At 52.7% G+C, this 17,144-nt stretch overlaps 1 protein-coding gene across 2 annotated transcripts in view; it reads left to right on the top strand.

Annotated features, from left to right (window-relative positions):
• LOC134524855 (protein CEPU-1) overlaps positions 1-17,144 on the top strand; it is a 364,606-nt gene that overhangs the window by 100,659 nt on the left and 246,803 nt on the right. The window lies entirely within an intron of this gene.

Genomic DNA, 17,144 nt, shown 5'->3' with positions numbered 1-17,144 from the left:
AGGAAAAAAGGGGTAAAAAAGAAGTTGGGCAGGGGCTGTGCTTTAAGAAAATGATACTCCCTGGTTCTTTGCGGTGCTCTGAATCCTCCGCCATCCCTTCGAGCCCCCTTGGAGCACGACGGAGGGTGCAGGCAGGCTCCTGCCATCAAGCAGAAGCTCTCGGAGAGCCACAAAGCCCAATCAGCAGGAGAGGAACAATCGAGGCGCCGACGGTCTCGCAGCTCTTCTGCTGATGAAGAAGAGCAGGGTCCGGACAAATTTGGAATAAGAAATCAGCCGCTGAGGAGGAACACCTAGTGACCTAGCTTGGTGGGGGCGGGGGGGGAAAGGGGGCGAAAAGTTCTTCTCTATTACTTCTGTGTCTTCTCAGAGCATCTTTAATCATCATCTTCATCAGAGTGAAGGTGGTAATCAAGGCAGCTGGCTGGGGATGATGCTGTTTCTCTGTGCCGCCGAGGCTCTTCTTTTTGGGGTAGTCATGAGAGGAGCTCTGGAGTGCGGGGAATGCATTTGGGATGTATTTGCCTTCTTTTTTTCTTTTTTTCTTTTTTTTTTTTTTTCCCCCTTATTCCTGTAGCCACATAGGAGTTGGCTCATATTGTGCTAAGGATGGGGATTGAGATGTTCTTGCAGGGGGAGCTAACGAAAGACAAATACAATGTAGTCTCTTATTTATTTTATTTTTTTTTTCCTCCTGCCTTCTTTATAGCGGTAAAATGATAGAATTTCATGCAGTCAATTGAGGCTATTGAGTTGTTTTGCCACTAAAGTGCTGGAGCATTGACTGTATAGATTCCCAGCGTCCCCGCGGAATAACCTCCCTTTTAACAGTGTGCCATCAAGGGAGAGCTGCGCCGGCTTTAAAAGGTTTTCCAGGGTTGTATTTCTGGCTCTCTCCCTCTTTCCCCTCTGTGCACTGAAATCAGACCTGAAGTGAGTTTCAAGGGAAGCGGGAGGCCCCGAGCCGCGGCCGGGAGGGAATAGGTTGTGCCTGTGCCCTGTTTTATGGCAAAACCCCAAATCCCAGATTTGCTCGGGGCTGGGGCCATGTGGGATGCTCGTCTCTTCCCTGTTGGGTCCGTCACACCAGCTCCTCCAGGAGTTACTGGGCGACAGCTGATGCTTGGTGCTTAGGATAAAATTAAGGGATAAAAGGAATGCAAACCTAAGGTTTGGAGGGAAAGCACGCAGCTGAAGAAACCTCATTTTCTCTGAATTCCCGTGATTTTTCCTGCCCTCTGTGTGTGCTTGCCCTCATTTTCTGTTAGCTCTTGTCTCTTGCCCCTCTAGAAGAAACCTTTGCTGGAGTTGGAGGCCTGTAACCAGTGGTGTCCCCCACGGGTCGATACTTGGACCGGTATTGTTTAACGTACTCATCAATGACCTGGACGAGGGGACAGAGTGTGTGCTCAGCAAGTTCACTGATGATACCAAACTGGGTGAGTGGCTGACACCCCAGAGGGCCGTGCTGCCATCCAGCATGACCTAGACAGGCTGGAGAGCCAGGCAGAGAAGAACCTCACGAGGTTCAACAAGGACAAGTGGAGGGTCCTGCACCTGGGGAGGAAGAATGTCAGGCACCAGGACAGGTTAGGGATGGACCTGCTGGAAAGCAGCTCTGAAGAAGAGGATCTGGGGCTCTTGGTAGACAGTAAATTATCCATGAGCCAGCGACGTGCCCTTGTCGCCAAGAAGGCCAACGGAATTCTGGGCCGCACAGGGAAGAGAGTGGCCAGCAGGTCAAGGGAGGTCATTCTCCCCCTCTGCTCTGCCCTGCTGAGGCCACAACTGGAACACCATGTCCGGTTCTGGGCTCCCCAGTTCAAGAGAGACAGGGAACTACTGGAGAGAGTCCAGCGTAGGGTAACAAAGATGATTGAGGGATTGGAGCATCTCCCTTATGAGGAAAGGCTGAGAGAGCTGGGACTCTTCACGAGTATCTAAAGGGTGGGTTTAAGGAGGATGGAGCCAGACTCTTTTCGATGGTTCCCAGTAATAGGACAAGGGGTAACGGACACAAGCTGGAACATAGGAAGTTCCGCACAAATACGAGAAAAAAACCTCTTTACGGCGAGGGTGCCGGAGCGCAGGGAGATTGTGGAGTCCCCTTCTCCGGAGACTTTCAAGACCCGCCTGGATGCAGTCCTGAGTCATGTGCTCTAGGCAATCCCGCTTTAGCAGGGGAGTTGGACTAGATGATCTCTAGAGGTCCCTTCCGACTCTGAAATTCCGTGATTCCGTCAATTGAGAAGCGAAGGGACGTGCCAGGCCCTCGGTTCATGGGCTGAAATCTCCTCGCGGTCTGTATCTGCTGTGGTTCAGCGGTGTGGCGTTGGTCTTTGCTCTCCGTAGGTGAATAAGATGAGATTTCCCCCAAAAGAGAAGAGTAGCACCGCTCTGGGTTGCAGGTGGGGCTGGTTTAACTGGGCAGAGCCCCATTGGGTTCAATGCCATGGTGTGCAATGCGTGCCCTTGTGGGAGACGAGTTGCAGCCCAAAACGGGCTCAGGCGGTGTCACTCAGGGTGAGCATCAGCCTCCTGGGTTGGCTGCGTTATTCGGTGGGGCAGGTCTCTGGGGAAGGCGCCGTGCCCATCGCTCCGCGCGTGTTACGGAAGCATCTCCCCGCGGCGCTTGCCTGCAGCCCATCCGTAATGCGGATCTCTCCCCGTGTCCTTGCCACATTAGATCAGGCTGCGGCGGCGATATTTATGAAACTCGGCTTTCCAAATTTCAGCTTGTTTTAACCTTCAGTCCTCGGTTTCCTGGCTCTTCGGTGTGTGCTCTTTTAATAACTGTAACCCATCTGATAATGTTGTTATAAATTAATGATCTGTTTACAACCTTAACTCTGTTTTAATGAAGACTTTTTTTGTTGAGGAAAATAAAAGCTGCTGTAATTATACCTTGTAACGGCAGGGTTTTATAGCCGGTGAACTCATCCAACAAGCAATTTCGATTAGTTTATCCAGGCAAATATTCTGGTGTTGATTTCATATATATAAAAAACACACAGCTACTTCCGTGAGCAGCAGAAATAATTATTCCTGGATCCCTGTGCGTCTGTGTCTGGAGAGCAAACTCGTGCTAGATTTTCTGATGTCTAAGAAAAGTTGAATTCACAGTCCTGCCTTTCTCTCGGTAAGAGCATTAATGGTATCTTTCATCTGACTAGCTTCCTATTTTCCCCAAACTTGTATCTTGGAGATAAATGTGTCCTTCTATCAGATTTTATTGAAATGGGTTATAAGGTTTAGAAATCGCTAGAGATGGGGAAAGGAAACAGCCGGGCAGGCACTGCCGGCGTGTAAGCCTCATTTCCTCAGGAAACCAGGCTGAAAATACTTTGGGTGCCATTAAAAAAGTTGGAGCCGCGGGTGACTGTCATTTAAGGGTAAAGCTTCGGAGATACTTGCAAGCTGTTTTCCAAGTGCTTAGTTCAGTCTGCGTTTTCCAAAGCACTCGGCTTTTATAGTTGGACAAATCCCTGCATTTTTGAGGCACTCAACAGCCAACTCGTTGAGCACATTGGAAAATTTAGCTACTTGTTTTGGTACCTACATGGAGCTGGATGCAGCAAATCCTTCTGAAGACGTTGGCCATCACCGACCTTGGTACCTTCGTCTTGTGTTGCCGGGGACTCCCAGTTGTCCTGAGGTTCACCAGTGCTTGCCACGAGCTGAGGTTGAACCCGATTGCTGGAACACGTGTGGCAAGGACAAAGATGGAGAGTGGGTTGGGATTTGGGAGACCTCAATTTTGAGTGGCCCTCGATGCTGTGCTTTTGGCAGAGTTGCAGGTGGGCTGCGGTTGAGTGCATGCGCTCGGGAGCATCTGGTGGTAGGGGTGCAGAAATACCTATGGGGCTGGGAAAATCAGGTTACTCTTCCATGCTGATGCTGCTACAGAGGGGTGCACAGGGATGGTGATCCCACCGTCTGAGGAGGCTTCCTTCGTCCATCTCTTGAGCCATCCCAGCTGCTTGGAAATCCTTCTCTAAGCAATCACTCCCTTCTCCCGACCCTGTGGAGGGTGGATGATGGGAGGCTGGAAGGTTCCTGGCTGCTTTGGGCAGCTCTGCCCATGAATTGGTACCAGGGCTTGAACTTGCCCTTGTTTACTGTCCTGCCCCAGCCCTCCCCGTGCCCCTCTCTCCTGTTGCTTGGAGATGCTGTTGACCGTGGACCTTGCTTTCTTCCCGCCCTGGCTGGAGCCGCTCGTCTTCTCGGCTTTCTGCTCACGTTAGATTTGTGAGTTTAAAAATAACCAGTGCTGGGCATGAAATAGGAGTTCTGCCTAATGAGGGCGTTGGGGAATGGGGGTCACTCTGCACCCACGGTCGCTCCATTCCATCAAATACGCCAGGTTTCTGCCTCAGCAGCAGCCTTTGCGGTCCCATTGGTGGCATGTACCCGGGGTTTCTTTGTGGACCTTCCCCTCATCTGCAACGTATAGAAAGAAATGAGATTCCCGGAGATTTTGCTTATTTTAGTTGGGTTTTTTTCCGCGGTAGGACCCTGGCTCTGCCTTGTGGCTTCTCTGTGTTACCATAATATCAGTACCAATAGTAGGAGAGTGATTTTTTTTTTTTTTTTTTTTTTTTTTTCTTCCTGGGAGGCCCTCTAGCGAAGACCCTGGAGCGGGGACGGTCTCTCCTGCCTGCCGCGCTGGCCCGTGCACGTCGAGCCGCTTCCTTGTCCTGCAACCAATTCCTCCCATTCCAGCCCCCTGTTGCCACAACAAAAAGTTGTACAAAAGCACTTCCTGCCCCTGAAAATCCATTACTGTCCTTGTCACTGCCCTTTTCTCCCCGTCGCTTTTTTTTATAAGTATATTTTATTTGATCTTTTTGGCTGGGTTCGGTTGTGGCTGTTTTCCCGTACCGATCACAAGCTGTTATCGGAGAAACCCTTTGCCAAGTGTCAGCCCGTGGCCACCTGAAGCAGCAGGACTCAGAGTTATCAGTATTTGAACAGGTATGAAACAGGCTCCTGGCCACGACTGGGGCAATGTCCTTCCTTGTGTCCTTGCGACGGGTGGGAGAGATCATGGAATTAAAGATACGGAGCGTGGATGGAGGAATGGGGGGGTCGGATCTGAGTTTGGCCAGCCCTTGGTGGCTCACCCTGTGACCTTGACTTCTCCGTGCGTGGGGTATGGTCCCCCGATGCGGAACCGGGGCCACCCCTAGGAACGCTCTCGCTGCCGTCACCCGCTTTGAGCCGCGCTGCCAAAGCTGCTCTTAGATCCGTCATCACGTTTTAAAATTCCTTCTCCTTCTTTCTAAGTGCAGAGCTTCAGGCGCTGTTTTTTTTCCTGTCGTTTTATTTTCCTTATTTATTTATTTGTTTCGTTCCCAGGCGGTGCTGGTGGCTGAACCTTGGGGACGGGAGCGGGAACATCATGGGAAATCTATGCCTTAATTTTCCTATCTCTTTTTGTCTTTCTATCTCCGCCAAGAATCTGCATAAAGCGGCTCCTCCATGTATCATTTATTCATACGTATTTTAGCGCGAGAGACTCGGCCTTGTGATGGAGATGTCATTTGCAAAATAATAAGGTCCCGGTTGCTGTGAAAAGAGCACCCCCGCTCTTCCCCCAAGAGGTCATTCCCTCTAAATTATAAATCTTTTTAACCGTTTACCTTGTGGGTATACATGAGCACAGCACTTAGATTAATTCCAGGTCTTCTTCCTTGTCGTCTCCTTTGCTTTTTTTTTTTTTTTTAATAACGTACACATAAACCATTCAGCTCTCTTGAATGTCGGATCTGTATTCCTAATTGGTTCGCATCAAAGGATCTCTTTGCCTTCAGCTGCTGAGGTCTCTGCATTGTGAGGAGACGTAAGTCACAGATATCATCAGATAATTAAGCCGGTATTAGGTGTCGGGAAGCGGTGCTTCCCTTTTTGATCCCCTCCTGTGCCGTACACGGCATCGCCAACACCCGGCAAAGCCCCACCACGCAATGGTGGAGGGAGGGAGGATGGAGATGGAGGCATCGGTGCTACCTAGGAGGCAAGAAGAGGGCATAAATCATCTTTACAGGGTTTTTCCTCCAGTAAGTTGTGGCGCAAACACTGGGGGAGAGCTGGCACTGGCGTTTGGGTGTGCAAAAGGCTATTTTTTGCGCCACCCTACCCAACGGAACATGGTGCAGACCATTGTGGAGGGCACCTGTGGGAAGCAGGGATGCAAAGCCAGCTTTACATCCCTCTTCCCAAATGCCAGACCGCAGATCCAACCCTTTAGCCCTTAATTTGGTTCATCCCTGCTAGAAACAGTGAAGCTGTGCCGGGATATATAAATATAGGGTCTCTCCTCCCAGTATTTGCGGCACATCGGGGAAGGATGCTTTGATAGGACATCTCCCTTGAGCCCACCCGGTTACCCTCTTCCTACTCCTTAAACTTTGGACTTTTTGCCCCCCTTGCATCTGCCCCGAAAACCACCTGAGGCTGAGCCAGCTGCATCCCAGGAGCTGCTCACGTGGCCCCTCTCGCAGAGGGGAAATTATTAATAACCCAAGGTGTAATTATATATGTCTTAAGCCTCGCTCAGGCACTGCCAACATCTTTCCAGAGGGAGGGAGGAGGGGTTTCAGGGAGACACCTTGCTGTTTAATAAATAAAAGAAGAGATTCATAAAGTGTCTGGCAAGCACATTCCTCACATAGAAATGTTACGGAATAACACAGGATGAATAATAGAAAAGGTTATTGAAAAATTCATAATTTCCAAGCGCCAGTGAAGGCCAGGCTTCCATGCCGTTTATTTGCCTGTAGAAAAGTGATTAAAATATATATTATTGTCCTGTCTATAGGAAAATGTATTATTAAGTGGATACTAGCATGACATTTGAAAAATCCATTTCATTCCATTTAGTGGCGGGTGGTGGGAGGGGAAGAGGGGGGTCCTTCTCCGGCTTTTGTGGAGGAAGGTTTTACAGGCGTTTTAGTCAGGCCTTCAGAAAAACAGTTAAAAAAAAAAAATAAGAAGGGGGAGGGTTTAATTATGGCCCCTTGCCTCTCAGCGGTGCCATTCGTTCTCCATTTTCATGCCTTTTTCCATTAAAAGTGAAATGAGATTCCCCCCGTCTTTATTTATTACTTTAATTGCCAAGAAGGGGAAGCGAGGATGGATGGGAGGGGTTTGCTCTGGGTGGGGGGACGAGGACCTGGACCACATGAGGGATGGGTGGCTCTAAGTTTATGGGTGCTTTTTAGAGGTTGTTGTCATCAAACTGGACATCAGGTCAACCTCGGAGGCCGATGGGACATTCAGGTTGTCACACTGGGCTTGTCCCTCTTGGTTTTGGGTGCTTTGCGATAGCTTTTGGAAAGAGAGGCCAGGCTCGCATAGCTGTCCTGAGCGTTGGCTTGGGAATTCGGAGGATTGAGGGTTTTTTGGGGGGTGGTGGGTATGTTGTTTGGTCTCGGTTCTTCTCCCAACCCATCTAGACAGCCCAGTTGTGCAAGGCTGGGTGGGAAATCGCGCTTGACAGAAAAAGCACCTTTCCATAGATGAAAGGTAACAGGTCATCCGGCAGATCGATTTTGGGATATTTGGGGTTTTTTTCCTCCAAGAGCATCCCCATGAGATGGGTGCTTTGGGCAGGAAGGTTGTGCCATGCATAGGCAGAAGACGCCCCAGGGCGTGCATTTTATATACTGCCTGCGTACATCGAATTTATCTGGGGATTAAAAGGGAAGAACCAGACCCTCTGCTCTGTTAATATCGGTGACGATGCGTCATTTCGCATCAGCCTGCATCCGTCCCCGAGAAGAGAGGTGGAAGCTTTTCTTCCCCCCCGCTCCTTGCCTTAGATCTTGAGCAGAGTCTATATTTGCTGCGTTAATGACTCGGAGCCTATCTCCAGCTCCTCTTTAGTTTTATTCATAGATCCCATCTGGGACTGTCGGAAATAGAAAGGCAAAACCTGCAAAGAAGCCATGTGGCAGGAGAGGACACGAGGCAAATAGCTGCTTCTAAAAAGAAAACGAGGGCTGGGATTGACTTAAACTATTCATCAATCTGGAAGGATTTGCTATGTATCTTCAATTAAAACCATTTAAAAGCCAGGACACCCCCCCCCCCTTTTTTTTTTGGTGGTTTTTAATGAAGTGTTTTGATTTTGAAGGGAGTGTCCAACGTTTAGGAAGGGCATCTCCAAAAAGCGGCTCACGAAGCGCTGACGTTGATGGGCTCTGGAAGCGCCTCCATCCCTCCTTCCCTGGCGTGGGGAAAAGACCCTGCCCCTCAAATGAAATACCCGAATCTACGTAAAAAAAACCCAGCCTGTGTCACGGCAGCAGTGTGTCTGAAACGTAGCGGCGTTCCTTGCGGTAGAGCTCTTTAAATCTGCATGGCAAATGAGGTTGGGAGGCCAGGAGTAGAGAGATCTCGCTGCGAAGGAGAACTTAATGTACCCAGAAGCCGTTGATAGACTGCCTGATACCCGGCAGTCGCAGCCGGATGGGCAACATCTTCCTCTCCTGCCTAGAAAATATATCTCGGAGCAGGAGAAGAGGCTGTGCCCGACAGAAAAATGGCAATATTTGTTGGCTGGGGGGTGTGTGTGTGTGTGCTGCGGTTCGGCGTTCGCCCTGGAATTGTGAAGGATGTTGGGGGGGGGGGGGGGGATGAGGTGGGGAAGGAGGTGCGGGAAGGCAGGGGGGGACGACGGTGTGTGCCAGGCTCCGTGGTCAGCATGGCAAATTGCTGGACGCAACTTTTGCCATCAAGCTATCTCTCCTTTTTTATTTATTTTCCCTTTCTTCGCACCCCCCCCCCCTCCCCTTCCCTCCTTCTTCTCACAATCTGGAGCTAAGCTAGCCTCTTTCTCTAGCTCTCCCTCCCCAGTACCCATCTCGGACGATCTAAATTAAAATCTGTTATCATTTCCCGGATAATCCCCTTTGATGCCCTGAATGCAGCAGAATCTGTCCTGCTTCAACCTTGCATGTAAGTGCTGATAGCTTTTGAACAGCTAAATGGCTTTGTATATCTCATACAAATGTCTGTCTCATCCAGGAGCTGGCAAGCACGGCGCAGTCGGCTGGGGAAGCTTTATGAGTTACAAGTGGAATCACTTCGGAGAGATGCTAAGGAGGCCAAACCTTTCAGTACACGTTCCCTTGGCATCTTCTGTCTGGCAGGGACGGGGCTTTGCGTTGTCTTAACCTCTCGGAGCAGCTAATTGGCGTCGCGGCGCCGATGCGGTTTTATCATCAGGGCGGGGGCGGGTTTTTCCCGCCACGTGCCAGCCCAAATCTACAGCCCTGGGGCGGGGGGGGGTACCAGTTTGCCCCAAACCGAGCCTGCTGGTGAGCTTTGCGTGGAGAAGAGCTGGCGGATGGGCTTTGTTCGTGGGCTTTGCGCGGAGATGGGGCTGAAAGGAGGGTCTGTGGAGCGTTTGTGCGTCTCTGCCCTACGTGGTGCAGTCGACGTCCCCGGCTCGGGCACCGGTGCTTGTTCTCCCGGTTCTCCCAGCAGAGCTGATGTTTGGTGCCGGCGCTCCCGAATTGCATCCCCGGTGCCGCTTCTCCCTTTCCGTGCTGGTTTTTCCCGTTTGAAATGGGGCTGTGGCCCCTCTGCCAGACCCTCGCTCCGTTCCCCGGCAGGGAGCTGGTTTGTGCTGAGGGACGAGGTGAGGGATGCCTTTAGCGGCAAACCTGCCCGTCTCCCCACACCTCTCGGGCTGGAGGAGATGGAGCCTTGCAGAGGGGAGCTTTTCCCAGTGGGGAGGGCATTGCTAATGGGAGGCGAGCGGGCTTACCGGCACATCCCGGGTCTGCGAGCATCCCCGTCGCCTGCTGCAAAATGCAAAGTGCAGCACAAGAGCTAATTACCTGTCTAAAATACACCCCTCTCCATCTAAGAGAGAGGTCGGAGGAGCAGCTGTAGCCGGTGATGCCTCCAGGCCCCCTCCGAGGACCCGGCGGGATCTGTCAGCATCTGGGGAAAGCCGGGGCCGGGGGGAGGGAGGGCGGGCGGAAAAATCTGCGAGAAGCTGGTAATAGTTTAGTAATGGCGCGGTGACTTGAGCTGATGTGGCAGGGTACAGCTGCGACCGAGAAGCATCTTTACAGCTCTTAGCCCCAGGTGAGGGGCTACGGAAATGCAGCCCCCCTGCTTGGGGAGCTGCGCGTGGCAGAAAGGCCAGAGGAGAGGTCATTAAGGGGGGAAGGAGCCAAAGGAAAAGCGGCAGGGCTTTATTTTTAAAAGGAAAAAACAAACAAACAAACAAAAAACCAACACCAACCCCCCCCTTTTTAGTTGCAGTCTCTTTTCTCCCTTCTCCGCCTTGCCTCCCCTCCTGTGACAGAGCTGGGCCGGGTAGCAAACGGGTCTGGTTAAACCGGGGGGAGCATCCGCGCGTTGGGGGGCAGCTGTGGGGAATGGAATGGGGATGGGGAAGCTGCGTTCGTGCGGATGGAGAGCCTTGCGTTTGGCTCGGGGAGGGGACGCCGGGGGGGCCCGCGAGTGCAGCCAGCGCCGGCCGCATTCATTTCTGAAAGCCGCCCGCTGCGCGGGAACTCATCTGCCGCCGCGGCCGGAGAGCCCGCAGAGAGCAGCGAAGTGGACTTAACCTTCCCCCTCTGCTTGTGCTTCCTCAACACACAAAAAAAAAAAACCCCAACAACCCACCAAACACAGTGATTTTGCTGAGCCCAGGGGCTTTCTCTGAAGTAAGGGCTAGGGGAAGGCAGGCAGCTGGGCTGCGGAGCGCTTCTGGCTCAGCGCAGGCAGCCCTGGCTCCTCCAAGCACCCCTGGAAAGGGGGATTCAGCCCTGGAAAGGGGGATTCACCCCTGCTTGCTCCTTCTTTCTCCCCAAAGGCTGTGAAATCTCCCAGCGGGAGCTTCCCCTGGGAGGGGAAACACGGAGCTGGGGGGTAGGAGAGGTGCCGGGGCCGGTGGGGAGCTCCCAAACCTGGGGCAGGAGCCGACCTTGCAGCGTCAGAGCGGAGCTATTCCCCGAGCCCGGATGGATCGTGGCGGGGGGCTGCCGCGGGATTTGGCTCGGGATGGCACCGCTCAGCATCCCTTCTAAGGGATGATGGTTTTTTCCCCTTCGGACAGATGCTCACAGCTGGGGACAGCGGCTGCGGGAAGAGCGGGGCTGGATGCAGCCAAGCCCGCAGCATCCCTCTGCAGGGCAAGGCAACCCGGCCCTGCCACCGTGTCCTTGCGGCCGGGGACTCTGGCCCAACGGCGGCTTCTGCCAGTGATGCTCCGGGTGCCCCCTGGGCAAGGTCGGCGTTTCCCGGGGCTCTGCCTGGCTTCCTCCCCGCGGCGGAGCTGGGGTCTTGCTGGCAAACACCGCGGCTGGTTGTTTTTCAGGCTGTAGGGACGAAAAGCCGGTCAGGGTGGTGGTGCTGAGCGGGATGAAGGAGGGGGCAGTTCCTTGCTCGGGGTGCGAGGTTGCTGGGGGCAGAGATTTGAAGCTTGAACCCCCAAACGGGCAGCATCCCGGTGCGGCTGCGTTTCAGGGGCTGACGCCGTCGGGTTGGACACTGGTGTGCTGAGCTGCTCCTGTCCTCTGCATCCTCAGGGGTGGCAGCTCCTTCCCACCGATGGAGCAGATTTGCTCCCCGCCTTCACACCCCCCCCCCCCCCGCCCCCTTTCCCTGTGCTGAAGCCAGACGAGAAGAAAAAGCACTCGCCGCCCCCCCCCCCCCCCCCACTTAATGAACTCAGCATTAATCGCTTGTGTCAAATCCTTGTGCTAACAAGCTAACGAAATCAAACAGGCCTCCCCGGGGAGAGCCAGGGAGTCAACACTCATCCATTAAAATGGTAATTTTGCATTTTTCACCGAGGCAGTTGTCGCCTCTTGCCCTTGTGCACTCGTTAGTGCTTTGGCCTTTAAATTATAGGTTTTTTTTTTTAAAAAAAAAAAAAAAAAAAAAACAAAAAACTAAAACCAAAAAAAAACCCCACCAAACCACAAAACCAACCCTCTTCAGCCTTTTTCCTCCTCCCTCGGGGAGATGCTGAGCGGCTGCAGGGGAGCGCGGCCGCTTGGGGGCCGTTATTTTGGCTTCAGTAATAGGAAGAAAGCGCCTGTTGCTTCACAGACGGCCGCTTTTCCCTTTTGGAGGCGGGGGGGGAGGGAGGGAGGGTGGGAAAACTGCTCCCACCCCCTCCAAAAAAAATAAAAATAAGCGACTCATGAGTGTTTTGCTCGAATCCAAGCGGTAATTTCGGGTCACCCGTTATTCGTGGGCTTGTAATAGCTTCTTGCTCGCGGGGTTTCTGCGGGCCGCTGGGAGATCACGGAAATATTTGCACATCCCAGGGGGTTTTTTTGGTGGTCTTTTGTGGTTTTTGTTTTGTTTTTTTTTTTTCCCCCCCCGGCGGTGTGCGGAATGCAGGAGGACGGGGGTAACCGCTCTCTGCGGCCCCCCCTCTTTTCAAAAGTTACTTAGCGAGGTGCGCTGAAGGAGCGAGTTTTTCTTGGGCAGCCGGAGAAGGTGGACACATGCAGCATCCCTTTATCAGGGCTCAATCAGATCCATCACTTCGGCATAAAATCTGGGTGGTTTTTGGTTTTTTTTTGTTTTGTTTTGTTTCCAACTGCCTCAGCTGCGCTAATGAAAGAAACCACCTCTCCCCGCAAACCTTTGCTGCTTCGTCACCGCGACGGGGCGGGAAGGCTGTTAAAATTACCACGCGTGCAGCCAAAAAAAACCCGTGGAATTATTGACACGCAGCATCTCCGGGAGAGGAGGCGCTGCCCCAAGCGCCGCATTGGGGTGAGGGAAAAACCGGTTTGCTGCCCACGTTTGCCTCAGTTTCCCCATCCGTAAAATAAGAATATGGAAAAATTCTTCCCGGTGAGGTCTGCGTATGGGAGATGCCACGGGAGGGCTGCAGGCGGCTGTTGTGTCGGCGACGCTGAAAAGAGACGTGGTTTTAAAGCAAGTGTTCGCTGTCAAATAGGCAGGAGCACGAGGTGGGGTTTGCCACGGCGGGTGGATCTCGGTCGCCTTTTCCATCCTTGGATACCTCTTCCCGTGAAGTGACTGCTTCCCCGCGGCTGGAGTCGCTCAGTGCCCGGCCTCTGCCGGAGCGGGGAGGGTTTTGTGTGGAACTTGCAGCTCTTGGAGTGGGGGGGGGGGTGTCTCTCTCCTCTCTCCATCCCGAGCCCAATTAAGCACGCCCTAACGAGGTGGCAGGCGGCGCGGGGCTGCGAGCGCCACGGCAGCGTCTCCCCGCGGAGCCCGCCGTGTAGAATACAATGAATAATCATGCCCGTCCTCCTCCTCTCCCCCGTATGGAAATATTCTGATAAATAAATAAAATCAACGGCGTTTTTTTCATTTCATTAAATTTTTTCCTCCTTTTTTCTTTTTTTATTTTTTTTTTCCCCCCACCCCCTCCCCTTTCTATTTTTCATCAAAGCTCTCCCTCTGGTGAGCAATTTCCAGGCTTAGCGGCTCAGAGGAGAGGGATCTGCCGTAGTTGATGCATTTCTCATCTTCTCGTTGTCCCATTTTTGGGGATGAAGGGGGACTGGTAGCTCCCGGACCGGTTTCTGCTTCCCGTGGTACCCTCCCGGAGCTGGTACCACAGCATCCCTGGCTATTAGGGAGGGGAGGAAACCACACGTGGTGAGGAGGGGCTTGGTTTTACTCATTTGGCATTAAAATCGGCGCCGGGCAGTGGGTCTGGGTGCAGGGATGGCTGGAAAAGGGCAGGAGCCAAGGAGGGTGGTGCGTGCGCCCAGCAGCGGGCTGCAGAATCAGGATTAATGGCTCCAGCATCCTTCAAGCAAACTGTATCTCAGGGCGCTTTCTAGAGTTAAATGACACAAGACGGTGGGTAATATATGGTGTAAATTGCAAGAAAACAGCGGCACAAAGATATGGCAGGGGGAATAAATTAAAGCCTTCCGTCACAAAGCCAATAACGGGGAAAAGGGGGAGTGGAGAGGTGGAAACAAGGGAGAGGATATTTATTTTCAGATGAGGTATGAAAGCAGCGGAGAATCAATGACTAGAACGTATAGCATCTCATGCGTATCACCAATATATACACAGCCCTTGCAGCCAACCCCGGCCAGATGCTGACGGGGGGGGAGCTGAGGGTGCCCGGTGCCTTCAACCACCGTTAAAAGTGATGCAGCATCTGCCAGGCTCATGGCACCAGGCTGGATTGAGGTTTCCCCCCTATAAGGTTGGGGTTTTTTTCCCCCAGAGGTGCTGAGAGCTTTTGAAAATAGGTCTCCTTCAAGTGCTTCAAGCAGGGTCCATCTCCCCACCTCGTTGTTATTAAGCCCTTGTCGTGCTAAAGATGCTTTGAAGCCACACCTGGACCCGCTCGTGATCTAAGCCTGGACCACCAGAGAAGAGAGGGCAGGGCAGTGCCCAGGGATGAAGAACGAAAAAAGAAAAGCTTTTTTTTTTTTTTTTTTGGTGTATTGACCCTCTTTTGGTTGCTTGGGAAAAGCAGGTTGGACTCTCTTCTGTTCTGCCCGGAAAACTTTGGGCAACGCTCTACCTCCTTTTGGAAGAGTCCTGTGACTTTTATCGGGGATAATAATACCTGTTTAATGCCCGTAGTTGGTCCTTCCACCTCGTAGGTAGAAGGAGAAGGACCACCTCGTAGTTGGTCCTTCAAAGCCAGTCTTGCCCGGTCTTAGACCGTAGATGCTGTGAAGCTCATGCGGAAAACAGGATTTAGCTTCCCACCTTCCCCAAACCTCCCCAGAAAGGAAAGTATCACGCAGCAGGCTGGTAATAGGAGGCTAAAGGTGAATTTTTACCGCGTGGATCAGGTAGCGGCATAGTTGTGTCGCCTCTTTGGAGCCTAAATCGCTTGGGGAAAGCGAGGCCTGAGCACCCCACTCGCTCCCTGCAAGGATGTCGCCGCTTTTAATTTCTGTGATTTATTCAAGGTCGTACAGTAGCGGGACGAGTTCCCGGCGAGGCAGCAGCGTCTTCTTCCAAACCTGCTTTTATCCGGGGAGGGCGCGAGAGGGAGAGGAAGGGGGAGGAGGGATAGGATCCCTCGTGTGCCTTGTTCGACAAGTTTGCAAACCCAGGGAAGGGGTTTGCCGGCGTCCTCACGTCCCTGGTTGTGGCGGGGAATGTGTCGGCTGCTCCCCGGGTCCCCGCTCGCCCCCTCCGATAAGGTAATGAGATGCAAGGCTTTGGTGTGTTTGACAAGCTGCTGTCCTACAGCGCGAGAGCCGAGAGCGCTCCGAGGCTGGGAGAGGAGATTAATTAATGCTAAAAGACACAGTTTGATGTGGCAATGAAATTTCGATTATAATAATCTCTAATTATCTTGTAGCACAAGTGCCTCGGCTCTCCCAGGTGTCTTCCCCCAGTTTGAAATTGTTGTTTGTCGGCATCAAAGGGAGAGAGAGGAGCCAGTACGGGGTGGGGGTGCGTGCGTGGCCCCTCGGGATGGGGAGCCCGTCTTCTGCCGGGGCTGTCCTTTAGTTGGGACATCTGTGTGTTTCCACAGCCCCTGTCCCCTGCCCGCTGTCCCAAACCAGGGCAGAACAGGGGAATTTGAGGTCTTCAGCGCACTTTCCGCAGGGTGTAATTTTCGGAGCGCGGGGAGCCGACGTGAGGTCTGTGCAGCTGTTCTGTGGCGCTTCCACTTTGCCTTTCCAAAGCGTGTCATTCAGACACCTGGGCCCTCGTGCTTTTTTTTTTTTTTCTTTTTTTCCTTTCTGACGGTTTTTACTCAAAACCAACTCGTTCCCAGGGAGAAGTTCGGTCTTGACAAAATGAGACTTCGCCCAGGAAAGCCATTTCCTTCAGCAGGCTTCTGGGGGCTTTATTGCCTATCCTCCAGGCTCAGGGAGCTTTAAAGTCCTCCTCCTTCTCCTCTCCCATCAGCCTGAGCCCTCCAAACCCAACGTCTTCACCGTGAAATTGTGACCTGGCCCTTCCCGGAGGGACCTGGTGGCCTTTTGCAGAGGGCCCCACGAGCAGGGCTGGGCGGTCGTGTGCTGAATAGCAGATGGGCATCTCTAGGAGCAGGAATAATTGGCTGCTCTGCTCCGTGAGGGTTGTAAGGGAGGGGGGTGGTGGTGTCTGTGCTGCTCCGAATCCTATTTATCCACTTAAAGTGGTCCCAGGGGAGGAAGCATCGTGGTTTTGAAGTCGCTGCCCCCGTGGCGTGCTCGCCGTACGGAGGTTGAATTCACCCGGTGCTTCTTGGGGCTGCGGAGGGAGGAGGCATCCTTTAGCCCCCATCCTCCTCCGGCCCCCCAAAGCCTTGGGGGGGGTTCCCCTTCTCCTCGGGGGGCCGCAGCAGGCCGGGGGAAGGCAGGGCGCATCGCCGAGCCGACAGCGGGGAAAAGGGGCACAGCGTGTTGCCGGCTGTTGGGTATCGTTGGTCGGAGCATCGTTGAGCTTGTCGAGGTCCAAAAGGGTGGTGGAGGGGAAGCAGCCGGCTTTCCCAAAGCCCTCCCCATGCCATCACCCATGAGGGTGATGGAAAGTTCTCCCTCTTGTCCCCCGCCACCCTCCGATGCTTCTCTGCTGCGAGGGGGCACCTCCAAACCCCCCAGCGCCGCAGACATCAAACCCGCTGCATCCCACCCTCGCCCTTCTGCATCTGAGAGGGAAGAAAAGCAGCACAAACCACCAAAAAAAAACCCAAACCCCTGTGTGGGTTGTTTTGAGTCGCAGATCGGTTTGCAAATGAGCTCGGGGGCTCGCCGGGTAAAAAGGGGATGCTTGGTAAATCCTATTTCACTTCACCAATGAGCTGAGAAACTCTTGGATAATGGGTTATGAGTTGTAGATCTGTTTGATTGCATTGTTGCAAAGTGGGAATTGTTTTGCAACATAGATTCTTAATCACTGAGGCATCTATGATTGAATGCGTCGAAAATTGGTTGAAATTGAAAGTTAACTATACTGCAGACGGCTTATTCTTGTGTATAATTGAAAATAAATTCTAATAACTCTTCCTGAAAAGGGCTGCCAGGAGGAAATTTCACAACCTTGTCCGCTCCTCAGCCCCCTCCTCCGAACCCACAAATCCTCTCCCCTCCTTTTCTTCTCCTTCCTGGAGAGCTGGGGAAATAAAATCCAATCTCCGGACGTCACTCCCTGCGTCGTCAGCTGTGAAATGCAGAACTTGCAGATATTTCCTGTCGTGGGGGAAAAAAAAAAAA

The sequence above is a fragment of the Chroicocephalus ridibundus genome, chromosome 18 (genome assembly GCF_963924245.1).
Source record: "Chroicocephalus ridibundus chromosome 18, bChrRid1.1, whole genome shotgun sequence".
Lineage (NCBI taxonomy): Eukaryota > Metazoa > Chordata > Aves > Charadriiformes > Laridae > Chroicocephalus > Chroicocephalus ridibundus.
The sequence above is the reverse complement of the archived record's forward strand: the minus strand, read 5'-3'. Positions and strand labels throughout refer to the sequence as shown.